This window comes from Bicyclus anynana, chromosome 24 (assembly GCF_947172395.1).
Source record: "Bicyclus anynana chromosome 24, ilBicAnyn1.1, whole genome shotgun sequence".
Taxonomy (NCBI): Eukaryota; Metazoa; Arthropoda; class Insecta; order Lepidoptera; family Nymphalidae; genus Bicyclus; species Bicyclus anynana.
Genome location: NC_069106.1, coordinates 8038246 through 8066240, shown reverse-complemented (window position 1 = coordinate 8066240; position 27995 = coordinate 8038246). Strand labels below are relative to the sequence as shown.

The following is a 27995-nucleotide window of genomic DNA, read 5'->3' as shown; positions in this document are numbered from 1 at the left end:
CTATTGGCCTAACCCCTATCATTCTGAGAGGAGACTCGAGCTCAGTAGTGAGCCGAATATGGGTTGATAATGACGACGAATAAATTGTGGAATAACATAACATTATTAAATCCACTAAGTAAACCAATTTTAAAACTCTGATTAAATTATTTGCTGGATTTTCATATTTTATTACTATTTCAGTTATCCAGAGCCATCCCAAGTTTGTCAAAATTGCTGGAAAACGACTGATAAAGCAGCATCTTGCTCAACTGAAGAACGGAAAATAATTATGTAATAGCTCCATCCATCCATCCATATACACTCCAAATCAATGTTGTTTTCCTCGCTGTAATACATTTGTAAATTCATTTTTGAAATAATAAGGTTGACTATTTGTCCATCTCCAGACAGACAGACAGACCTCATCACCAGATAGGAAGACAAGTTGTGCTGAGGAGAGTCAGCAAGAAACTCAACAGTCACTCTTTTTTAGAAAAGTAATACAATATTATAATTTACAATTGTTAACATCATTACAATAATTTCTTCTAGTAGAAGCTGATCCAATGGCCTCCAAGTAGTGGCGTGCACTTCATACATGCATTAAAGTACTGCATATCCTAAGAGTTGTCTTCATTAGTAAATACAGATTTTTCCACTTTGCTTAATTTTATTACTAGTGCATACCCTGATCGACAACCATATGCACGCCACTGCCTGGTTGGTTGGTTGTTTCATTTATTGATTTAATTGTTAAGCTTGTTGGTTACATAAAACAATAAATCTATTTAAATAGTGGATTTGACCTCTGCCTCCGATTCCGGAGGGTGTGGGTTCGAATCCAGTCCGGTGCATGCACCTCCAACTTTTCAGTTGTGTGCATTTTAAGAAATTAAACATCACGTGTCTTAAACTGTGAAGGAAAACATCGTGAGGAAACCTGCATACCAGAGAATTTTCTTAATTCTCTGCGTTTGTGACGTCTGCCAATTCGCATTGGACCAGCGTGGTGGACTATTGGCCTAACCCCTCTCACTTTGAGAGGAGACTCGAGCTCAGCAGTGAGCCGAATATGGGTTGATAACGTACGAACGAACTAAACTATAGCTATATACTCAGTAGGTATAGTTATATATGGCTAAAAAGTAGTTTCGCCACAGATCGCCAGGGGGCGTCCCTTAGACCATTAATAACTGGACGCGGTTCGCACCCAAGTTATTAATGGTCTAAGGATTGTCCAGAGCAGGCCGGGTCAACTCTCGAACAAGGTTTGGTTATACCTACGGGGGCTAGACCTGTGGTGTCATCATCCATACGGTTCTACCGTCTGGTAGTTGTAGCAATATTATTATCGTTAGTAGCTCACGCCTGACATAATATTTTGATAAATCTAATACATTTTTAGATTTAAATATGACTTTAATAACTGAATAAATACTTTTCTTCTACAAAAATATAGAGAGACACTCTCGTTGAATATTGTTTTAGTAACGTATGGGTAAGATTTTCTAAACGAAGTGTGGCAACCCCAATTACTTAATAAAAAATAAATATGTTATAAAATTAAAATGGCGTCATTTCACCAAATAAAACACGAATTCACGAAAAATAAAATAAATGTTTGCCACGGCCTGTTAATATTTATGAAGACCTCTTCATGGATTGGATTTAAGCAACCTGCTGTGTAATATCCTCGCCATTCTTGATGTTGAGAAGATCTATAAGTCTTTTGCGTTTCATCTGAGTGTTGTGGTTTTTCATTATGTTAAAAATAAGACTTTGTTAGTTCAAGTGTCTCTATAACTATGAAGAAGAACAAAAGAAAATGCTTTGAGTGTGGTTCTTCGCCTGCCGATGATCCAGAGAAGACCCTACAGAGATTACAGAAATTTGATTCTACAAATTTAGTCTCCGGTATGTACCTACTTTAAGTTTTAGCTAATAATAAAATACTTTAATAATAGCTATTGATCAGATAATGATTACATTAGTTAGTTAATTAGGTTTCTTAGTAGTCTTCTCAAGATATGGGAATTATTAAAATCCTACTAATTCTTATGAAACTCGTGCTCAATTATACAACTATGCTGGGTTTACACATTATGGTGATGTTTGTAGATGCAATGCACCCCAAATAACTGTCTGACCTGCAGCTGTCTGAATGTTTACTTCTCTGGATCTACTGAACAGATTTTCTTTTGGTTATCACAGGTAGCTTAATCTGGGGCAACATAAGGTTAATTATGAAATGGTAATGAAAATAAACATCTGAGAAAAGCAAATTCCATGAACTAATTTGAAAGTATCTGTTACCAGTTCAATATTAAACCACAGGTGTATGTACTAAAGGCAGGTAGAGTAAAATTTGAGTTTTATTTTTGAATCTATAATAAGTATTTTATAATTATGTAATGATGAACCAGAACAATTTGTTAATTTGAAACTACAATTACAAGTTTTTATAAATATGTTAGGCACTAGGCAGACTAATGAAGAGTATGTTACTTTACTTTGTACAAAAATCTGTTCTTTGACATAATTATAGAATAAGATGATAAGTGATGATGCAATCTAAGATGGAAGCGAGATAACTAGTTAGGCAAAGGATGAAAATCCACACACATTTCTGTATCTACATAATATCTCACCGGAACACTAAATCACTTGCCAGTAGGGTATTAACTAGCCAGCCAGACATAGACCAGAAAGAAAACTTTAATTGGCCCAGCCGGGGATAGAACCCAGGACTTTTGCGTAGTTAATCCACTGTGCTACGGAGGCCATTTCAGCAATATTTTTCTTGCCTTGATCTATAAAAGCTTTTGCCAATAATAAGATACATTTTTCATTGAAGGTTGTTTGAAAGAAATAGCTTTTAGCTATAAGACCTAAGCTTTGCACATTTTATTTTTTTTTTCTTTTTGACAATGTAGCTTCTGTGAACAGTTGAGGAATTCCCTCATCTGTGTTTCTGTTCTATCATCAGATTGCCTCCGGACATTTTAGTTATATTTCTCACCTGGTTCTTGTCAAGGTTTTGTAATAAATAATAATAACAAATGAACTAAGTAAAAATGGCTATGTGGTTAGTCTGTCTGCCATAGAAGTAGCTGCGAGAGGATTACCCACAAAATCTTTCTATAACTTGTTTAAAGACCTTGGCATCTTTAGGACTGCAGCAACTTCTATGTAGAAGAAAGAGAGAAAGAAGAATAAGTATCCAAAGCTGCTCTTAGTAGGATCTTACCAAATTTGGCTAAGCAGGGAGAACAACACAAGTAGGGGAGTTTAATCAATTGTCAAGGAATTCCTTAACCCTACATCCTGTAGTCACAACTTCAGGACTCTGCTCGGAGTATTTCTCTCTACCAGGCGATGGACCTGGCACCTGCACGGAATGTTAAGATATTCATCTGTCTCTTCATGCGTAGTATGTTTATGTATTTTTAATTAAATTTACTCACTCTCTTAATTTCAGTAACGTCCAGATAATCAATGATTAGACTATTGGACTTTTAGAATAAATTTTACATTGAACTATGAATGGTTTGTCATCTACATTTTTAAAAAAGACGAGATGTTTTGCCTGTAAGAACAAGAGAGAGAGAGAATAAGAAGGTAAGTTAAACACCTACTGTAAAATGCACACTGCTCCAATGTGGGTTGATAGGCTTGGAGTAATAAAGTTAAATTATAAAAGGATCACTATCAGGTGTTAATGATAATGACTGGCATATATAGCATATCATACTCTCTGAGATATAAGGATATAACACCAGCAACAGCTCTCCAGTGATGCAGTAGATAGCATCATTGCTCTTTGCATCTACACGCCACAGCCAGTTGTGGCAATTGAACATCATATTAGTGTGATGAGCATGGATGTCTATCAGTGTCTATGTGGTTGTGAGTGTACGCCCATGTTAAATAACAAGTAATGGCCAAAATATTAAGTAGATGTTGATCAATAATCTTCTCTATCTTCCAGTAAAAGTCCCATTAAAATGACCCTGCTGTTCCAGAGATTAGCTCAAACAAACAAACAGATGAACATTTTAAAGAAGTATGACTGTATGTCAGTATTGTATATAGGCACTTGAGAAAACACAGTTATTTTGAAATCACAGACATAAACTTAAATTTTATTTATATGTATTGGTGCTGTTCATAAATATAGCATCAGCTGAAACAAACTAGGCATAGTTAAGTTACATTTTATACAGGGTGCTCGGGACTATTTCTCATAAATTTAAGGTGTTGACAAGTCTACTTATAGGAGCTATCTTAGCTACTAGTTTATATTGAGGAGAACTTTCCACCTAGATGGGTTGTGACTGTATTAGGGGTCTGGTGATGAAGACGAAGGACAGTTAAGAGAACTCCTCAACGGTTCACAGTAGCTACCATGTGTTGATAAATTTGTATTGATGAGAACTTTCCACCTAGATGGGTTGTGACTGTATTAGGGGTCTGGTAATGAAGACGAAGGACGGTTAAGGGAACTCCTCGATTGTTCACAGTAGCTACCATGTGTTGATAAATTTGTATTGATGAGAACTTTCCACCTAGATGGGTTGTGACTGTATTAGGGGTCTGGTAATGAAGACGAAGGACGGTTAAGGGAACTTCTCGATGGTTCACAGTAGTAATTAGTTTGATTCTAAGTCAGAGGCAATCAAATACAATGTTTTATCACCACTCATAGCAACATACCTTTGGCGCTAGATCAATATCTAGGATGATTTCACTAAAAATGGAAAAATAAAAAGTTTTAATTAAAGAAATTCAACCAACTTCAAAAACATAAAACATACTGGCTAAACTAAAAAGCGAAAAATAATATTATACTAAGTTCATATCATATTATGTTCTAACTGATGATCAGTTTGAAGGCTGTGCTAAACCGGTGTTGTTTTAATTTAAGCTGTTACTGTAAGAACTACATGAAAGAACACTGTCTGAAAAACCTAAATATTTATGATATTCTTACATGGCTTGAATTAATACATCATTGGGCTAGCACCACCTTCAAACTGATCATCAGTAAGAACATAATATGATATATAGAACTTAGTATAATGTTATTTTTCGTTTTTTTAGTTTAGTAAGTATGTTTTTGAAGTTGGTTGACTTGTTTTTATTAAAGTTTTTTAATACACATGTTCCTTAGACATTTTAAATTAATTTTCCTTATAGAACTTGGAGCTACCCTAGAGTTATGGGAAATACTCCCGAGCACCCTGTAGATGCTTCTTAATCCTACTAATCCTTCATTCATCAGTATCGGTTGGTGGGCTTGGAGTTTATAAAGAATATTAAGTATATATAATTTATTTATGAACATTCCTCATTCAGTTGAGCTTTTACTAACTACTTAATATTAACCAACTTTCTGCAGTTTGAGAATACGCGGATAAAATATAGCCTATGATACTCAGAAATAACGTGGCTTTCTAGTGGTAAAAGAATTTTCAAAATTGGTTCAGTAGATCCAGAGTTTACCTGCTAGAACACCACCAACTTTACCTCTTTATAATACATACTAGCGGACGCCCGCGACTTCGTCCGCGTAAAAATCGATGTCAACTTTCAACCCCTATTTCACATTCTATTTTGCAAGTTTTATAACTTATACCTTGTAACTAAAAAAATTAAGGACTTTCCGTACAAACTTTCTACCCCTACTTCACCCAATTCTGATTTTGTTTTCACGACAAAAAGTATCCTATTATCCTTCTACGTATTATGGTCTCAAATCGTCTTAAGTATCATTTGAATTCATTCTGTAGTATCAGCGTGATGCCCGGTCAAACAGACAGACAAAAAATAGAAAATATGAGCGTGGTGCGATGACAAAGGAAAATAGAGACTTCTATGCTAAAATTATAATCTTTGGATCCACTGGACCGATTTGAAAGATTGTTTTATCAATAGAAAGCTACGTTATTTGCGAGTGTCATAGGCTATGTTTGATTCCCACATTCACACAGGAGCGGGAACTACGTAATGGAAAGCGCGGGGCGTCATGTAGCGGACTTTCTGCGTCTTTGAGAAATTTTGTATTATCTCCAAAACTAATTAACATACTATAAAGAGCAAATGTTATCTCCATAATATCCTTGTGATTATTAAATAATTTATTTTGATAAGGATTTAAGTTAAGTAGCATAAATAATGACGCAAACCTAAGTATATAAAATTTATAATTTTAAAAACACAAAAGGTACTATATCTGCTAATATATAGAAGATAGATATATGGTGTCGCGGACTTTTTTTGTAGAACTTTTAAAGATACATAAAGCCTCCATACATTAATTTCAATTTTACACAATGGTTAAGGCAGCGCATGCGAATAAGTCTGCTTAAGAGGATTTTCGGTCCGACCTGTATGACAAAAACTGTGTTAACTCGGCGAATATATATCATGCTAATATAAAATATAGCCTATAGCACTCCCCGATAATGTAGCATTCTACTGGTGAAAGAATTTTTGAAATCGGACCAGTAGTTCCGAAAATTACCCCATTTAAAAAATGTGACTAACTCACAAACTTTACCTCTTTATAATATTAGTATAGATTAACAACCCATTTTCGGCTCATTGTTGAGCACGAGTCACTTCTCAGGACGAGAGGGGTTAGGGCTTAGTCCTCCATGCTGGCCCAATGCGGATTGGCAGACTTCACACACCTAGACAATTAAGAAAATTCTCAGTTATGCAGGTTTCTTCACAATGTTATGCTTCACCATTTAAGACATTTAATTTAAAAATGGGTTGAATACATATCAGTATAGATTCTTATTGTGAGTTTCTTGAAAGACGGAAATGCTCAATATTTCATAGACCAACCCAGGACTCAAACTCAGAATTTCATGATAGTTACACTGAACCAATAAAGCAGTTAGAGAGAGAGAGATAAATAAAAAGAGTTTATTATGTATTCAAATTAAAATATATACCTAATGCTTTCAGCAATCCTGCTTCTTCACATGAATTTTACCCGCATGACGACGGTTTTTAATATAAAAAATATTTACACAATGTCTCAAAAAGCAATCAAAGCTTTCAAAAATAAACAATGTTCGCAGAAGTTCAGTACCAACAAACTCACAAAAAATGAGCCCAAAATTTAGCATTACTTGCAAGCCAGAATTTCAAGAAGATAATTTAAAAGAAGACAATAGAATAAAATAATATTAACACACAATGCTTAGCAAATATAGCATTAACAGATGGAAACCAGGCAATAGGTATGTTAAAATAGGTTATGTTTCATAGAAGCTATTTTAATCCTACACATCCATCATTTATCATTGTCTCCATATAGTAGAGGAGGTATGGAGCTGAGACCCAACACACTGCTCCAATGCTGTTGGTGGGCTTAGGGTGATAATGTTCAATTAATTAATTACCACTATCTGATGCTAATGTTAATAATCGGGATTAAAGGTTTCCCAACTTCAGGATGAGAATTTAACTGTTTTTTTTTTACATTTTTCATAATCTATTCTTCACATTTTTCACTTAATAAAATTCTTTTAGTTTTTGTTTGTTTTAACCTGGTGAAAATATGTGAAATTTTGCTATCGGCTTCCCAACTCCAAGATGAGAATTTGACTGAATTTTTTTTACATTTTTAACCGATTTTAAAAAAAGAAGGAGGTTCTCAATTCGAGTCTATGTTTTTTTTTTCATAATCTATTCTTCACATTTTTCACTTAATAAAATTCTTTTAGTTTTTATTTGTTTTTTAACTGGTGAAAATACATAAAATTTATTCTTTATGTTTAAATTTTCAGGTGTAGCAAAATAGAAGATGAAGGTCTAGCTGTGCCAGTCAGTGCTGAGCCACACAGTTGCTGCTGGCATGTTTGCAAAATATCACAAGGTAACCTACTTCATCGTCATTATCAACCTATTTTAACAGCATTACAGGGCCAGGCCTTATAGAAAAGTGATTATGGAGCTGAGACCCACCACACTGCTCCAATGCTGTTGGTGGGCTTAGGGTGATAATGTTCAATTAATTAATAACCACTATCTGATGCTAATGATAATAATCGGGATTGAAGGCTTCCAAACTCCAAGATGAGAATTTAACTGAATTATTTTTAACCGACTTCTATGTTTTTATTTTAGTTTTCATTTGTTTTTTAACTGGTGAAAATACATAAAATTTATTCTTTATGTTTAAATTTTCAGGTGTAGCAAAATAGAAGATGAAGGTCTAGCTGTGCCAGTCAGTGCTGAGCCACACAGTTGCTGCTGGCATGTTTGCAAAATATCACAAGGTAACCTACTTCATCGTTATTATCAACCTATTTTAACAGCATTACAGGGCCAGGCCTTATAGAAAAGTGATTATGGAGCTGAGACCCACCACACTGCTCCAATGCTGTTGGAGGGCTTAGGGTGATAATGTTCAATTAATTAATAACCACTATCTGATGCTAATGATAATAATCGGGATTAAAGGTTTCCCAACTTCAGGATGAGAATTTAACTGATTTTTTTTACATTTTTCATAATCTATTCTTCACATTTTTCACTTAATAAAATTCTTTTAGTTTTTGTTTGTTTTTAACCTGGTGAAATTTTGCTATCGGCTTCCCAACTCCAAGATGAGAATTTGACTGAATTTTTTTTTACATTTTTAACCGATTTTAAAAAAAGAAGGAGGTTCTCAATTCGAGTCTTATGTTTTTTTTTTCATAATCTATTCTTCACATTTTTCACTTAATAAAATTCTTTTAGTTTTTATTTGTTTTTTAACTGGTGAAAATACATAAAATTTATTCTTTATGTTTAAATTTTCAGGTGTAGCAAAATAGAAGATGAAGGTCTAGCTGTGCCAGTCAGTGCTGAGCCACACAGTTGCTGCTGGCATGTTTGCAAAATATCACAAGGTAACCTACTTCATCGTTATTATCAACCTATTTTAACAGCATTACAGGGCCAGGCCTTATAGAAAAGTGATTATGGAGCTGAGACCCACCACACTGCTCCAATGCTGTTGGTGGGCTTAGGGTGATAATGTTCAATTAATTAATAACCACTATCTGATGCTAATGATAATAATCGGGATTGAAGGCTTCCAAACTCCAAGATGAGAATTTAACTGAATTATTTTTAACCGACTTCTATGTTTTTATTTTAGTTTTCATTTGTTTTTTAACTGGTGAAAATACATAAAATTTATTCTTTATGTTTAATTTTTCAGGTGTAGCAAAATAGAAGATGAAGGTCTAGCTGTGCCAGTCAGTGCTGAGCCACACAGTTGCTGCTGGCATGTTTGCAAAATAGCACAAGGTAACCTGCTTCATCGTTATTATCAACCTATTTTAACGGCATTACAGGGCCAGGCCTTATAGAAAAGTGATTATGGAGCTGAGACCCACCACACTGCTTCAATGCTGTTGGAGGGCTTAGGGTGATAATGTTCAATTAATTAATAACCACTATCTGATGCTAATGATAATAATCGGGATTAAAGGCTTCCCAACTCCAAGATGAGAATTTAACTGATTTTTTTTCACATTTTTAACCTACATCAAAAAAAGAAGGAGGTTCTCAATTCGAGTCTTATGTTTTTTTTCATAATCTATTCTTCACATTTTTCACTTAATAAAATTATTTAAGTTTTCATTTGTTTTTAACTGGTGAAAATACATAAAATTTATTCTTTATGTTGAATTTTTCAGGTGTAGCAAAATAGAAGATGAAGGTCTAGCTGTGCCAGTCAGTGCTGAGCCACACAGTACAGTTACTGCTGGCATGTTTGCAAAATAGCACAAGGTAACCTGCTTCATCGTTATTATCAACCTATTTTAACAGCATTACAGGGCCAGGCCTTATAGAAAAGTGATTATGGAGCTGAGACCCACCACACTGCTTCAATGCTGTTGGAGGGCTTAGGGTGATAATGTTCAATTAATTAATAACCACTATCTGATGCTAATGATAATAATCGGGATTAAAGGCTTCCCAACTATGAGAATTTAACTGATTTTTTTTCACATTTTTAACCTACATCAAAAAAAGAAGGAGGTTCTCAATTCGAGTCTTATGTTTTTTTTTCATAATCTATTCTTCACATTTTTCACTTAATAAAATTATTTAAGTTTTCATTTGTTTTTAACTGGTGAAAATACATAAAATTTATTCTTTATGTTGAATTTTTCAGGTGTAGCAAAATAGAAGATGAAGGTCTAGCTGTGCCAGTCAGTGCTGAGCCACACAGTACAGTTGCTGCTGGCATGTTTGCAAAATAGCACAAGGTAACCTGCTTCATCGTTATTATCAACCTATTTTTACGGCATTACAGGGCCAGGCCTTATAGAAAAGTGATTATGGAGCTGAAACCCACCACACTGCTCCAATGCTGTTGGAGGGCTTAGGGTGATAATGTTCAATTAATTAATAACCACTATCTGATGCTAATGATAATAATCGGGATTAAAGGCTTCCCAACTCCAAGATGAGAATTTAACTGAATTTTTTTTCACATTTTTAACCTACTTAAAAAAAAGAAGGAGGTTCTCAATTCGAGTCTGTTTGTTTTTTTTTCATAATCTATTCTTCACATTTTTCACTTAATAAAATTATTTTAGTTTTCATTTGTTTTTTAACTGGTGAAAATACATAAAATTTATTCTTTATGTTTAATTTTTCAGGTGTAGCAAAATAGAAGATGAAGGTCTAGCTGTGCCAGTCAGTGCTGAGCCACACAGTTGCTGCTGGCATGTTTGCAAAATAGCACAAGGTAACCTGCTTTATCATCATTATCAGCCTATTTTAACGACACTACAGAGCCAGACCTTATAGAAAAAGGGTTAGGGACTGCTACAATAAAGGTTGGTGAGCTAAGGGAGATAAAGTGAAATTCATTGTGGATCACTATCAGATGTTAATGATAATGACCTGGACGAGGCGCGGGAGTGTAATACAAACAACTTACCAACTCCAGGCTGAGAACTGTAAATTTCTTGGAAGAAAGAAAAACTCAGTATCTGATAGCCTGACCCAGGATTCGAAGCCACGACCTCGTTATCCAAAACCACATTGGCTAACCAATATTATAATACTAGCGGACGCCCGCGATTTCAACCGTGTGATGTTCAGTTTTTGAACATCCAGCGGGAACCATGTTTCTGGGATAAAAAGTAGCCTAAATATTGCTCAATAACTTCCTCTATCTTCCAATTAAAATCGGTTCAGCCGTTCCAAAGATTATCCCAGAGAAACAGAAACACAGACAGACGAAAAATTTAAAAGACCTTGTTTGCATTTTAGTATTGTGTATATAATTATAATCACTTGAAAAAACTATTGATAAATTTCACTAAAATTAACTTTTATTCCTGAAAAAATCAAGGGAGATTTGTGAAAAACTGTATTTTACGCGGTCATTGTTGCTTGCCTCACCCTACTCAACTAAATTATTTTAGTGTACAACATGATTTTTTTGAGACGAATATCTTACCAATTCATGGATTCACCATGTGGGTGTCCATCATGTGGCAGAGAGAAAAACGCTGAGCAGAGCTTGGACTTGTGATCAATGGACGTAAGGTTAAAGAATTCCTTGACAATTGATTAACACTCCCTTTCTCTGCTCGTGTTGTTCTCCCTGCGTAGTAAGGTCTGCCAAATTTGGTAACCCAAATCTGCACTTCTAGAGAGACCAAGGTAGGTCTCTAAGTAAATTATAGAGAGATTTTGCTGGTAATCTTCTCGCACCTCTCTACGGCGTACAGACTAACCATATAGCCATTTTAGTTAGTTCATTTGTTAGGTCATAACATTTATTCAGTTTTATACTGTGGTCCTTTGGAATGTTAGTCTCCCACGGGACAGTAAGCTCTACAAGTACTATGCTAAAGGAAAATGTCTGGTTTAGATCACGAAATAGCAACGTCCTCTGGGATTATCCTCTTAACTGGTAACAATAATAATTATGTAAAATGTATACCTTATCAGCCGATAGACGTCCACTGCTGGACATAGGCCTCTTGCATGGATCTTGTTGTGTTGTACTATACATTGCAAGGTAATGCCCATAAATGACCACGCTAGGCATGCGGGTTGGTCATTCGCAGGCCTAGACTTCTCGCACCGGTATCGCTGCTGCCTGACACCGGTCTGTGGTACTTGTGAAGTCTAGCTGAATCAGAATGGTTAAACCGCCATTAGTCGGTCGCCAGAGCCTCGTCGGTCAATCTGCAGGGTGCACCACGTGCAGGTGATGTTGGCAGTTGGAGAGGCTGACTGGTACTAGCCTCCCTCTTACACCCCATAAATGTATACTTCTTATTTATTTTTGCAGGTGCAGTGCATGCAATAATAATTATGTAAAATGTATAATTTCTGATTTATTTTTGCAGGTGCTGTAAAATGAAGATATATTGTTAAATATCATGAGACAGAAATAAAAGATGAAGATCTAGCTGTACCCGTCCCGAGCCACACTACTGCAGCCACGTTGCCGCTGGCATTTTTGCAAAATAGCACAAGGTAACTTGCTTTATTCATTCGGCTTAGGTTGATATTATTAGATTGATTAATGATCACTATCAGAAATGTTAATGATAATGACCGGGTTCGACGGCTTAACATGCTCTCTGAGGCACGGGGGTGTGACACCACCAACTTCCCAACTCCAAACTAAGAATTTGTTAGCAGAAGCAAAAACTCAGTATCTCTTAAAGACAGAACCAGGATCTCGTGATCCAAAACACATGGGCTAGCTACTGAACCAACAAGGTAGTTTTGACCTGCTTAATAACAATGAACTACATGTTTCCTAGATACACTTACAGTTTTGTTTTTAAAAACTGAAATAAACACATTATAATTTCTCTTTAAGTTTGTGTGCAAGTTTGTGAAAAACTGAATTCCACATAGACGAAGTAGCGGGCGTCCGCTTGTAAATAATGTAACAAAATATCCATATTTCTATACTTTTCAAGGTTACAGCTGAGCTTCCTAAAATGATTTTTTGTAAATGGAGCAGAAAATAGACTAAAAATTTGATATGTCCCTGAAGAGAATAGGAATTCTTATTATATATAATTATGTAAATATTTATTTTCAGTGCATTTTAAAAAGTCATGTTAAATGAAATTTTCTATTACAGGTCACAACAATTGATGTAACAATTATAATCAATGGACCAGGCACCTGCACCATGATTCTTTAGAATACTAAAATTCGTCTCTTTATGTCTGTACTTCTCATAATGAAAAATGTCACATTTTTATGAAAGAAATAATGGAATCAAATAATAAATAAAACAAGCATATGCTGGAAGTCCTCAGAAACAGCTCCGACTTTGATGATTTTTTTTTAAAGTCATTTTTTTTATGTTATTTAAAATCAGAAATGTTTTGGTGGACGAAATTATTTAAATTGTTAAAAAATATCTATGCTATTTATACATATTTTTTTTTAAATACAACCGACTTCAAAAATACAAACTTATGCAGAAAAGTAATAAACGAAAGAAAATATTATAATATTTTCTATCTATTGATCACTTTGAAGGCGGTGCCAATGGTCCAATTAATGGGCCGACAATTAGTTATCTAATGTTTTCCTAGCTATAGGGTTCGAATTGCTTTTTCATATCTTTAAAAGACTATCTTCGGAATGAACCCTTTATAATAAAAAAGTATTATCAAAATCGGACCACTCAATAAAAAGTTATACTTGGTTGTATACTAAAATTAATGGTTAATCAATCATCCCCTGTTTTTGTAATGTAAAACCAAGCATAACTGTTAACATGAGTAGTCCGATTTTGATAATTCTTTTGATTGATCATTCTTGATTGTTTTAGTTTAAAACCAAGCATGTCTTCGAATTCCGATTTGAATAACTTTGTTTTAAATAGAAAGGGTATATTCCGACAATGGTCCCAAATCATTATAAATTTTAATTATTCCCATTAATTGTATTGTAAAAATATGCGTAACTTATTACGAAGTGGTCCGATTTCGTAAATTCTTTATAGATTGTAAAGGTATTTTGATTGTAAAGCTCCCATATAAATTTTAAAAAACAATTCCAATCCTAAATGTGCGATTGATTGTTTTCTCATTCATTTTAATATAAAACCAAGCATAACTTTTTATTGGGTGGTTCGATTTTGATTATTCTTTTTTTGATAGAAAGGGTATATTCCTAAAAGTCTCATAAAATGTTGGAAAACAATTTCAAACCTAATAGTAGGAAAATAGAAGATGATTAATTGTTTTCCCATTTATTGTAATGTTAAGCTATGCGTAACTTTTTACTGAGTGGACCGATTTTGAAAATTCTTTACTTTTTGTAAAGGGTTTATTTCGAAGTAGGTCCCATATAAATTTCGGAAAACAATTTGAATCCTTAAGGTGGAAAAAAACGGTACGATTGATTGCCTACCCATTAATTGTACAATTGGCACCGGCTTCAGTAATCAGTAGATAGAAAATATTATAATGTTTTCTTCAGCTTATTAGTTTACTGCATAACTTTGTGTTTTTGAAGTCGGTAGTGTTTGTTTTTTAATAATTTATTATATAAATAGCAATAACTATTGTTAAATAGTATAAATCGTTCCATCATCACTCCAAAAGGTTTCTGATTTCAAATGATATGAAGAAACAAACTGAACAAAAATAATCATCAAAATCAGAGCTGTTTCTGAGGAGGTAGAGGGTAAATGCTCTATTGATTCGCCTAAAAGTAATATTATGTTATCGCATTAGGTTGTAAAGTTTGGCTAATGAAAGTAGAGACTGAAATTGCCCGCCAAATTTAAAAATCATATAAACAAATTAAAAAACATGCGTTTTCATAATTTATTTAAATTAGTTTTTCTTTGTGAATACATTATTACCTATACTATAAGTGTTAAACTCAGTTATTCCAATATTTGCACTATAATTTTGAGAATTTACTTCGATTTTTTAAAATTTGGCGGGTGATTTCAGTTTCTACTTTCATTAGCCAAATTCTAATAATTTTATTGTTTATGAAATTTATACTAATTAGAAAGAAGAAGAATTTGATTATTGATTTGTTTGCATTGAATAGGCTGTGAAACTACTTTGCTGATTTAAAAATTTGTTACAGCATTATAATCATGGATTAGGCCATAATTGTTATCTCTGTATTCCCACGGGAACGAGAACTACGCTGGTGAAACTGCGTGACGTTTGCATAGTTTATCATATGTACAAATATCCCGACAATCTATATTTTTATGTATGAATTGGTTAAGTTATAATTGACTTGATTTTCCAAAATATCTCAGTGAAGTCACCCAATTGATGCATAGATATATTTTTATTTTGGTTTTCATTTTACTTTAAAGATAAAATTTAGTTTTAGAAGCAAAATGAATATATTTAGATTACATTTTAGGTGCTGATGTTTACTTAGTTATTGTTTAAGTGCATAAGATTTTTTATTTGATAATAAAGACATTTCAACTTGAAACTGTTATTCTTTCTATTGTTTAATTTATTATATACAATCACTTGTTACTAAAATATTGTGCTATTATATTGTTTTTAATATTTTCACAGTTCAGCTTTTGGGGACGGAGTGGTTTTAAAATAAATATTTTTAAAAATCTGTTTAAATTAATTAATTAATCGACAGAGTTTATAAATATCTGTTTAAATTAATTAATTAATCGAAATGGTTTTTAAAAATATTTATTTTAAAGCTATTCCGTCTACAAAAGCTGAACAGTGAAAATTTAAAAACAATATATTGGCTTTGAATTTCCCGCGTTGGCAAATTGTTTCAATGGGGGCATTCCACAGATGGCGGTAATTTTAGTGCCACTTTTTTTGTATGAGGTTGGTATTCTTCTCCTGAGTAAATATGTTCCTTGGTCCAGAGCGATGACTCTTCCTGTATACATCATTATACTCTATGATGCTGGGGTTGGCAACACTCAATGGCACGCATTTTGACTGTAAAATTTACTTTTTTTTTCTAGTTAGACCAAAGATTACAGTGTATTATTGGAAATAGATAGGCTACTCGAACTTTTTTCGGAACAAATGTGATAGCGCCATCTAGTGACTAGATACGGTATTTTTAGTATAGTAAAAAGTATAAAAATAATAATGCATATTTTTTGTAAAGGAGAGACATTTTTAATTTTGTAATAGTTGAAGAAACCAATTGAGAAAAACAAAAAAAAAGACAAAAAGTTTTCCTTTGTTACCCCCGGGCTCGAACACAGAATTATTATTTTGTACATTTGTTATGCACCACTAGGCCAAATGACTATGTGGAAAATTGTTGAAATTAATGTACACTTACTGTTTTTCTTTAATAATCCCTTTGCTTTAGAAATACAAACACATTCTTTCTATTACGCGTCAAAATTAAAAGGATAAATAATTCTTTTTTTTCGGTTTTTTTTCCGTACTTACACGGGTTTAATCTCTAAAAACATTCTAGTACGTACACATCTATGTAATTGTATTTACTATCCTGGAATCTTAAATCTAGGATGTAGATGGCGCTACTTCATAAAGATTTCACGTTCTTCTAAGTTCCCATGGCATGACGCATGAGTTAGACCCATAGTTGACGTTTCTGCTGTAGTGCTCCGTGTTCGTGTTCTGTTCTAGTGTTGGGTAGGACATGACTTGAAAAAGAGTTTGTAAGTGTTGCCTCTTTTTTGTACCGAGGCAGTACAATGTCCCACTTCAAATGAGGCGAGGCGTACTGAAGCTTGGCACTACATTTGAATTTTGAAGTAACGAATACAAATGTCATATTTGAACTTTGTTTGAAGCAACGTGTACAAATGTCATGTTTGTACTAGTACAATAATATAGCTTAGTAATCATAGATTTACGATTAGGTACAAGTATTTGATGTTAGTAATAGTTTGTCTTACATACTGATATTAAATGCCAAACTTATTTTTAACCTATATAAAATGGATCGATTCACCTTGGTTATTATATTTCAGTTTTTAAATTATTAAGTAATTTTTATTTTTATAAAATGTCAATTAAATAAATCCAAATTCAAAAAATAATATTTCTAAACGCATCGTATACTATTTCCGACGCGATATGGGATATAGTACAAAATTATATGACAGGACCACAGAATGACGTCCCATTCGACTTTTGTACTAGTGTCTCGCTTTCTCTCGCTTACGGGTAAAGCAACTACCGCGACAGAAAATGTGAAGTAGTACATTTTTAAATGTTGAGCCGCTCTTACATTGTGACGTCATGTACGGGACAAATGTCCTGCCTCTTGTACAGGCCGGGTCAACTCTCGAACAAAGTTTGGTTATACCTACGGGGGCTAGACCTGTGGTGTCATCATCCATACGGTTCTACCGTCTGGTAGTTGTAGCAATATTATTATCATTAGTAGCTCACGCCTGACATAATATTTTGATAAATCTAATACATTTTTAGATTTAAATATGACTTTAATAACTGAATAAATACTTTTCTTCTATAAAAATATAGAGAGACACTCTCGTTGAATATTGTTTTAGTAACGCATGGGTAAGATTTTCTAAACGAAGTGTGGCAACCCCAATTACTTAATAAAAAAATAAAAATGTTATAAAATCAGGGTTCCCAACTTAGGGGTTTTCCCCCCAGATTTAGGGGGAAAATATGTGAAATGGGATTTTTTTAGGGGTCCGAAATTTTTAGGGGTATTTTCAGGGATTTTTTGACTCATTAATATTTTTAAATTGATGATAATTTTAATATTTATTTCTTGACCTAGCGACTTATAACGATATATAATACGTTATTCTACAACCACTCTGAGGCAACTGGCGGCAATTTTCATCGAATAAAAAAAATTGTTCAATTTATTCATTGTCAACATGTATGATTTCAAAAAATCTGAATCTTCAGATAAAGACGTAATATTTAGTCTGTATTAAATATAGACTTTTAAAACATATTACAGCAGATTATTTCTAAATTATTATGAATTAATATTTTTAGGGGGACAACTCAATAATTAAGGCGATTTTAGGGGTTTTTGACACAAACTTTAGGGATAAATATTTTGGAGAGTTGGTAACACTGTATAAAATGAAAATGGCGTCATTTCACCAACTTAAAACACAAATTCACGAATAATAAAATAAATGTTTGCCACGGCCTGTTAAAATTTATGAAGACCTCTTCATGGATTGGATTTAAGCAACCTGCTGTGTAATATCCTCGCCATTCTTGATGTTGAGAAGATCTATAAGTCTTTTGCGTTTCATCTGAGTGTTGTGGTTTTTCATTATGTTAAAAATAAGACTTTGTTAGTTCAAGTGTCTCTATAACTATGAAGAAGAACAAAAGAAAATGCTTTGAGTGTGGTTCTTCGCCTGCCGATGATCCAGAGAAGACCCTACAGAGATTACCGAAACTTGATTCTACAAATTTAGTCTCCGGTATGTACCTACTTTAAGTTTTAGCTAATAATAAAATACTTTAATAATAGCTATTGATCAGATAATGATTACATTAGTTAGTTAATTAGGTTTCTTAGTAGTCTTCTCAAGATATGGGAATTATTAAAATCCTACTAATTCTTATGAAACTCGTGCTCAATTATACAATTATGCTGGGTTTACACATTATGGTTTGTAGATGCAATGCACCCCAAATAACTGTCTGACCTGCAGCTGTCTGAATGTTTACTTCTCTGGATCTACTAAACAGATTTTCATTTGGTTATCACAGGTAGCTTAATCTGGAGCAACATAAGGTTAATTATGAAATGGTAATGAAAATAAACATCTGAGAAAAGCAAATTCCATGAACTAATTTGAAAGTATCTGTTACCAGAAGTAAATTTTTTACTATACCACTGTTCAATATTAAACCACAGGTATATGTACTAAAGGCAGGTAGAGTAAAATTTGAGTTTTATTTTTGAATCTATAATAAGTAGTTTATAATTATGTAATGATGAACCAGAACAATTTGTTAATTTGAAACTACAATTACAAGTTTTTATAATTATGTTAGGCACTAGGCAGACTAATGAAGAGTATGTTAGTTTACTTTGTACGAAAATCTGTTCTTTGACATAATTATAGAATAAGATGATAAGTGATGATGGAAGCGAGATAACTAGTTAGGCAAAGGATGAAAATCCACACACATTTCTGTTTCTACATAATATCTCACCGGAACACTAAATCACTTGCCAGTAGGGTATTAACTAGCCAGCCAGACATAGACCAGAAAGAAAACTTCAATCGGCCCAGATGGGGATAGAACCCAGGACTTCTGCGTAGTTAATCCACTGTGCTACGGAGGCCATTTCGGCAATATTTTTCTTGCCTTGATTCATAAAAGTTTTTGCCAATAATAAGCTACATTTTTCATTGAAGGTTGTTTGAAAGAAATAGCTTTTAGCTATAAGACCTAAGCTTTGCACATTTTACTTTTTTTTTCTTTTTGACAATGTAGCTTCTGTGAACAGTTGAGGAATTCCCTCATCTGTGTTACTGTTCTATCATCAGATTGCCCCGGACATTTTAGTTATATTTCTCACCTGGTTCTTGTCAAGGTTTTGTAATAAATAATAATAACAAATGAACTAAGTAAAAATGGCTATGTGGTTAGTCTGTCTGCCGTAGAAGTAGGTGCAAGAGGATTACCAACAAAATCTTTCTATAACTTGTTTAAAGACCTTGGCATCTTTAGGACGGCAGCAACTTCTATGTAGAAGAAAGAGAGAAAGAAGAATAAGTATCCAAAGCTGCTCTTAGTAGGATCTTACCAAATTTGGCTAAGCAGGGAGAACAACACAAGTAGGGGAGTTTAATCAATTGTCAAGGAATTTCTTAACCCTACATCCTGTAGTCACAACTCCAGGACTCTGCTCGGAGTATTTCTCTCTACCAGGCGATGGACCTGGCACCTGCACGGAATGCTAAGATATTCATCTGTCTCTTCATGCGTAGTATGTTTTTGTATTTTTAATTAAATTTACTCACTCTCTTTATTTCAGTAATGTCCAGATAATCAATGATTAGACTATTGGACTTTTAGAATAAATTTTACATTGAACTATGAATGGTTTGTCATCTACATTTTTAAAAAAGACGAGATGTTTTGCCTGTAAGAAGAAGAGAGAGAGAGAATAAGAAGTTAAGTTAAACACCTACTGTAAAATGCACACTGCTCCAATGTAGGTTGATAGGCTTGGGGTAATAAAGTTAAATTATAAAAGGATCACTATCAGGTGTTAATGATAATGACTGGGATATATAGCATATCATACTCTCTGAGATATAGGGATATAACACCAGCAACAGCTCTCCAGTGATAGCATCATTGCTCTTTGCATCTACATGCCATTGCCAGTTGTGGCAATCGAACTCATCATATTAGTGTGATTAGCATGGATGTATTTCAGTGTCTATGTGGTTGTGAGTGTATGCCCATGTTAAATAACAAGTAATGGCCCAAATAATAAGTAGCCTATATGTTGCTCAATAATCTTCTCTATCTTCCAGTAAAAGTCCCATTAAAATGACCCTGCTGTTCCAGAGATTAGCTCAAACAAACAGACAGATGAACATTTTAAAGAAGTATGGCTGTATATCAGTATTGTATATAGGCACTTGAGAAAACACAGTTATTTTGAAATCACAGACATACACTTAAATTTTATTTATATGTATTGGTGCTGTTCATAAATATAGCATCAGCTGAAACAAACTAGGCATAGTTAAGTTACATTTTATACAGGGTACTCGGGCCTATTTTTCATAAATTCAAGGTGTTGACAAGTCCACTTATAGCTACCTTAGCTACTAGTTTATATTGAGGAGAACTTTCCACCTAGATGGGTTGTGACTGTATGAGGGGTCTGGTAATGAAGACAGTTAAGGGAACTTCTCGATGGTTCACAGTAGTAATTAGTTTGATTCTAAGTCAGACGCAATCAAATACAATGTTTTATCACGACTCATAGCAACATACCTTTGGCGCTAGATCAATATCTAGGATGATTTCACTAAAAATGGAAAAATAAAAAATTTTAATAAAAGAAATTCAACCAACTTCAAAAACATAAAACATACTAGCTAAACTAAAAAGCGAAAAATAATATTATACTAAGTTCATATCATATTATGTTCTAACTGATGATCAGTTTGAAGGCTGTGCTACACCGGTGTTGTTTTATTTAAGCTGTTACTGAAGGAACTACATGAAAGAACACTGTCTTAAAAACCTAAATATTTATGATATTCTTACATGGCTTGAATTAATACATCATTGGGCTAGCACCACCTTCAAACTGATCATCAGTTAGAACATAATATGATATATAGAACTTAGTATAATGTTATTTTTCGTTTTTTAGTTTAGTAAGTATGTTTTTGAAGTCGGTTGACTTGTTTTTTATTAAAGTTTTTTAATACACATGTTCCTTAGACATTTTAAATTAATTTTCCTTATAGAACTTGGAGCTACCCTAGAGTTATGGGAAATACTCCCGAGCACCCTGTAGATGCTACTTAATCCTACTAATCCTTCATTCATCAGTATCGGTTGGTGGGCTTGGAGTTTATAAAGTATATATAATTTATTTATGAACATTCCTCATCCAGTTGAGCTTTCACTACCCATAACACAAGCTAAGCTTACTTTGAGACTAGTTAGTGATGTGTGTAATGTGTTAATACAGGAAGAAAATTTTTTTAGTGCGGATATTTTTATATTTTGTACATAAACAAAATTTAATGATCACGTATTTTTTCTTTTTTTTTTAAACTCAAAAATAACAAAATTATCGTTAGCTAAAGTTATTTACTTTTGAACAGAATTTTAGGGTCACCCTATTGTGCGTTTATTTTATTTTCGTTTGATACCTAAAGGACGTCACCAGATCACTTTTAAGCTGAATATATCTTGTTTAGTAATAATATGTACATTATTTTGTTATTTTAGAGACATAAATTAAAAAAAAAATTACATTAAATGTATCGAACTGTTTGTAGATTTATATTCTATTAATGATACAGAACCACGAAAAAAAATATCCGCACTAAAGACCGAATCACCCTGTATAAATATTAACCAACTTTCTGCAGTTTGAGAATACGCGGATAAAATATAGCCTATGATACTCAGAAATAACTTGGCTTTCTAGTGGTAAAAGAATTTTCAAAATTGATTCAGTAGATCCAGAGTTTACCTGCTAGAACACCACTATTTTTACCTACCTTTACCCTACCCTACCCTTACCCTACCCCTAACCTAGGCATACACTCCCCTACCCCACCCTACCCCTACCCTACCTTTACCCTTACCCTACCCTTACACAACCCCTACCCTACCTGTACCCTACCCTACCCTACCCCATACCTTCCCTACCTTACCCCTACCCTTAGCAAAATCGGTCCAGCCCTATGAGCGTGGTGCGATGACAAAGGAAAATAGAGACTTCTATGCTAAAATTATAATCTTTGGATCTACTGGACCGATTTGAAAGATTGTTTTACCAATAGAAAGCTACGTTATTTGCGAGTGTCATAGGCTATGTTTGATTCCCATATTCGCACAGGAACGGGAACCACGTAATTGAAAGCGCGGGGCGTCATGTAGCGGAATTTCTGCGTCTTTGAGAAATTTTGTATTATCTCCGAAACTATTTAACTAATTAACATACTATAAAGGGCAAATCTTATCTCCATAATATCCTTGTGATTATTAAATAATTTATTTTGATAAGGATTTAAGTTAAGTAGCATAAATAATGACACAAACCTAAGTATATAAAATTTATAATTTTTAAAACACAAAAGGTACTATATCTGCTAATATAAAGAAGATAGATATATGATGTCGCGGAATTTTTTGTAGAACTTTTAAAGATACATAAAGCCTCCATACATTAATTTCAATTTTACACAATGGTTAAGGCAGCGCATGCGAATAAGTCTGCTTAAGAGGATTTTCGGTCCGACCTGTATGACAAAAACTGTGTTAACTCGGCGAATATATATCATGCTAATATAAAATATAGCCTATAGCACTCCCCGATAATGTAGCATTCTACTGGTGAAAGAATTTTTGAAATCGGACCAGTAGTTCCGAAGATTACCGCATTTAAAAAATGTGAAAAACTTACAAACTTTACCTCTTTATAATATTAGTATAGATATAGTTTAACAACTCATTTTCGGCTCATTGTTGAGCACGAGTCACTTCTCAGGACGAGAGGGGTTAGGCCTTAGTCCTTCATGCTGGCCCAATGCGGATTGGCAGACTTCACACACCTAGACAATTAAGAAAATTCTCAGTTATGCAGGTTTCTTCACAATGTTATGCTTTACCATTTAAGACATTTAATTTTAAAACGGGTTGGATACATATTGGTATAGATTTTTATTGTGAGTTTCTTGAAAGAAGGAAATGCTCAATATTTCATAGACCAACCCAGGACTCAAACTCAGAATTTCCTGATAGTTACACTGAACCAATAAAGTAGTTAGAGAGAGAGAGAGAGAGATAAATAAGAGTTTATTATGTATTAAAATTAAAATATATACCTAATGCTTTCAGCAATCCTGCTTCTTCACATGAATTTTACCCGCATGACGACGGTTATTAATATAAAAAATATTTACACAATGTCTCAAAAAGCAATCAAAGCTTTGAAAAATAAACAATGTTCGCAGAAGTTCAGTACCAACAAACTCACAAAAAATGAGCCTAAATTTAGCATTACTTGCAAGCCAGACTAAGAAATTTCAAGAAGATAATTTAAAAGAAGACAATAGAATAAACAGATAAACAGATGGAAACCAGGCAATAGGTATGTTAAACTAGGTTATGTTTCATAGAAGCTATTTTAATCCTACACATCCATCATTCATCATTGTCTCCATATAGTAGAGGAGGTATGGAGCTGAGACCCACCACACTGCTCCAATGCTGTTGGTGGGCTTAGGGTGATAATGTTCAATTAATTAATTGCCACTATCTGATGCTAATGTTAATAATCGGGATTAAAGGTTTCCCACCTTCAGGATGAGAATTTAACTGAATTTTTTTTACATTTTTCATAATCTATTCTTCACATTTTTCACTTAATAAAATTCTTTTAGTTTTTGTTTGTTTTTAACCTGGTGAAAATATGTGAAATTTTGCTATCGGCTTCCCAACTCCAAGATGAGAATTTGACTGAATTATTTTTAACCGACTTCTATGTTTTTATTTTCATAATCTATTCTTCACTTATTCCACTTAATAAAATTCTTTTAGTTTTTATTTGTTTTTTAACTGGTGAAAATATATAAAATTTATTCTTTATGTTTAAATTTTCAGGTGTAGCAAAATAGAAGATGAAGGTCTAGCTGTGCCAGTGCTGAGCCACACAGTTGCTACTGGCATGTTTGCAAAATAGCACAAGGTAACCTGCTTCATCATCATTATCAGCCTATTTTAACGGCATTACAGGGCCAGGCCTTATAGAAAAGTGATTATGGAGCTGAGACCCACCACACTGCTCCAATGCTGTTAGAGGGCTTAGGGTGATAATGTTCAATTAATTAACAACCACTATCTGATGCTAATGATAATAATCGGGATTGATGGCTTCCAAACTCCAAGATGAGAATTTGACTGAATTATTTTTAACCGACTTCTATGTTTTTATTTTCATAATCTATTCTTCACTTATTCCACTTAATAAAATTCTTTTAGTTTTTATTTGTTTTTTAACTGGTGAAAATATATAAAATTTATTCTTTATGTTTAAATTTTCAGGTGTAGCAAAATAGAAGATGAAGGTCTAGCTGTGCCAGTGCTGAGCCACACAGTTGCTACTGGCATGTTTGCAAAATAGCACAAGGTAACCTGCTTCATCATCATTATCAGCCTATTTTAACGGCATTACAGGGCCAGGCCTTATAGAAAAGTGATTATGGAGCTGAGACCCACCACACTGCTCCAATGCTGTTGGAGGGCTTAGGGTGATAATGTTCAATTAATTAATAACCACTATCTGATGCTAATGATAATAATCGGGATTAAAGGCTTCCCAACTCCAAGATGAGAATTAAACTGTTTTTTTTTTACATTTTTCATAATCTATTCTTCACATTTTTCAATTAATAAAATTATGTTAGTTTTTGTTTGATTTTAACCTGGTGAAAATATGTGAAATTTTGCTATCGGCTTCCCAACTCCAAGATGAGAATTTGACTGAATTTTTTTTTTCATTTTTAAACGATTTTAAAAAAAAGAAGGAGGTTCTCAATTCAAGTCCATGTTTTTTTTTCATAATCTATTCTTCACATTTTTCACTTAATATAATTCTTTTAGTTTTTATTTGTTTTTTAACTGGTGAAAATACATAAAATTTATTCTTTATGTTTAAATTTTCAGGTGTAGCAAAATAGAAGATGAAGGTCTAGCTGTGCCAGTCAGTGCTGAGCCACACAGTTTTTGCTGGCATGTTTGCAAAATAGCACAAGGTAACCTGCTTCATCGTTATTATCAACCTATTTTAACAGCATTACAGGGCCAGGCCTTATAGAAAAGTGATTATGGAGCTGAGACCCAATGATGGGTGATAATGTTCAATTAATTAACAACCACTATCTGATGCTAATGATAATAATCGGAATTGAAGGCTTCCCAACTCCAAGATGAGAATTTAACTGAATTATTTTTAACCGATTTCTATGTTTTTATTTTCATAATCTATTCTTCACTTTTTCTACTTAATAATTTTTTTTAGTTTTTATTTGTTTTTAACTGGTGAAAATATATAAAATTTATTCTTTATGTTTAATTTTTCAGGTGTAGCAAAATAGAAGATGAAGGTCTAGCTGTGCCAGTGCTGAGCCACACAGTTGCTACTGGCATGTTTGCAAAATAGCACAAGGTAACCTGCTTCATCATCATTATCAGCCTATTTTAACGGCATTACAGGGCCAGGCCTTATAGAAAAGTGGTTATGGAGCTGAGACCCACCACAATGCTCCAATGCTGTTGGTGGGCTTAGGGTGATAATGTTCAATTAATTAATAACCACTATCTGATGCTAATGATAATAATCGGAATTGAAGGCTTCCCAACTCCAAGATGAGAATTTAACTGAATTATTTTTAACCGACTTCAAAAAAAGGAGGAGGCTCTTAATTCAATTCTATATATTTTTTTTCATAATCTATTCTTCACATTTTTCACTTGATAAAATTCTTTTAGTTTTTATTTGTTTTTTAACTGGTGAAAATACATAAAATTTATTCTTTATGTTTAATTTTTCAGCTGTAGCAAAATAGAAGATGAAGGTCTAGCTGTGTCAGTGCTGAGCCACACAGTTGCTGCTGGCATGTTTGCAATATAGCACAAGGTAACCTGCTTCATCATCATTATCAGCCTATTTTAACGACACTACAGAGTCAGACCTTATAGAAAAGGGGTTATGGAGCTTAGATCCACCACACTGCTACAATAAAGGTTGGTGAGCTAAGGGTGATAAAGTGAAATTCATTGTGGATCACTATCAGATGATAATGATAATGACCTGGACGAGGCACGGGAGTGTAATACAAACAACTTACCAACTCCAGGCTGAGAACTGTAAATTTCTTAGAAGAAAGAAAAACTCAGTATCTGATAGCCTGACCCAGGATTCGAAGCCACGACCTCGTTATCCAAAACCACATTGGCTAACCAATATTATAATACTAGCGGACGCCCGCGATTTCAACCGTGTGATGTTCAGTTTTTGAACATCCAGCGGGAACCATGTTTCTGGGATAAAAAGTAGCCTAAATATTGCTCAATAACTTCCTCTATCTTCCAATGAAAGTCCAATTAAAATCGGTTCAGCCGTTCCAAAGATTATCCCAGAGAAACAGAAACACAGACAGACGAAAAATTTAAAAGACCTTGTTTGCATTTTAGTATTGTGTATATAACTATAATCACTTGAAAAAACTATTGATAAATTTCACTAAAATTAACTTTTATTCCTGAAAAAATCAAGGGAGATTTGTGAAAAACTGTATTTCACGCGGCCATTGTTGCTTGCCTCACCCTACTCAACTAAATTATTTTAGTGTACAACATGATTTTTTTTGAGACGAATATCTTACCAATTCATGGATTCACCATGTGGGTGTCCATCACGTGGCAGAGAGAAAAACGCTGAGCAGAGCTTGGACTTGTGATCAAATGGTAAGGTTAAAGAATTCCTTAACAATTGATTAACACTCCCCTTCTCTGCTCGTGTTGTTCTCCCTGCATAGTAAGGTCTGCCAAATTTGGTAACCCAAATCTGCACTTCTAGAGAGACCAAGGTCTCTAAGCAAATTATAGAGAGATTTTGCTGGTAATCCTCTCGCACCTCTCTACGGCGTACAGACTAACCATATAGCCATTTTAGTTAGTTCATTTGTTGGTCATAATATTTATTCAGTTTTATACTGTGGTCCTTTGGAATGTTAGTCTCCCACGGGAGAGTAAGCTCTACAAGTACTATGCTAAAAGAAAATGTCTGGTTTAGATCACGAAATAGCAACATCCTCTGGGATTATCCTCTTAACTGGTAACAATAATAATTATGTAAAATGTATACCTTATCAGCCGATAGACGTCCACTGCTGGACATAGGCCTCTTGCATGGATCTTGTTGTGTTGTACTATACATTGCAAGGTAATGCCCATAAATGACCACGCTGGGCATGCGGCTTGGTCATTCGCAGGCCTAGACTTCTCGCACCGGTATCGCTGCTGCCTGACACCGGTCTGTGGTACTTGTGAAGTCTAGCTGAATCAGAATGGTTAAACCGCCATTGGTCGGTCGCCAGAGCCTCGTCGGTCAATCTGCAGGGTGCACCACGTGCAGGTGATGTTGGCAGTTGGAGAGGCTGACTGGTACTAGCCTCCCTCTTACACCCCATAAATGTATACTTCTTATTTATTTTTGCAGGTGCAGTGCATGCAATAATAATTATGTAAAATGTATAATTTCTGATTTATTTT

At 33.9% G+C, this 27995-nt stretch overlaps 3 long non-coding RNA genes across 3 annotated transcripts; 2 read left to right on the top strand and 1 right to left on the bottom strand.

Moving 5' to 3' along the window:
- The first annotated feature begins 750 nt into the window (after positions 1-750).
- LOC128199446 (uncharacterized) lies at positions 751-15475 on the top strand. Its single transcript, XR_008252085.1, has 12 exons — positions 751-1896; positions 3461-3600; positions 6958-7235; positions 7785-7873; positions 8188-8276; positions 8803-8891; positions 9206-9294; positions 9687-9780; positions 10169-10262; positions 10659-10747; positions 12369-12498; positions 13121-15475. It is a non-coding gene; the product is annotated as an uncharacterized LOC128199446 (long non-coding RNA).
- Positions 4372-20949, bottom strand: LOC128199447 (uncharacterized). Its single transcript, XR_008252089.1, has 2 exons — positions 20829-20949; positions 4372-4424 (listed from the first exon to the last, which is right to left on the bottom strand). It is a non-coding gene; the product is annotated as an uncharacterized LOC128199447 (long non-coding RNA).
- LOC128199445 (uncharacterized) lies at positions 18061-27965 on the top strand. Its single transcript, XR_008252084.1, has 9 exons — positions 18061-18421; positions 18714-18880; positions 19993-23811; positions 24324-24408; positions 24765-24849; positions 25386-25474; positions 25803-25887; positions 26274-26358; positions 27943-27965. It is a non-coding gene; the product is annotated as an uncharacterized LOC128199445 (long non-coding RNA).
- The last annotated feature ends 30 nt before the right edge of the window (positions 27966-27995 follow it).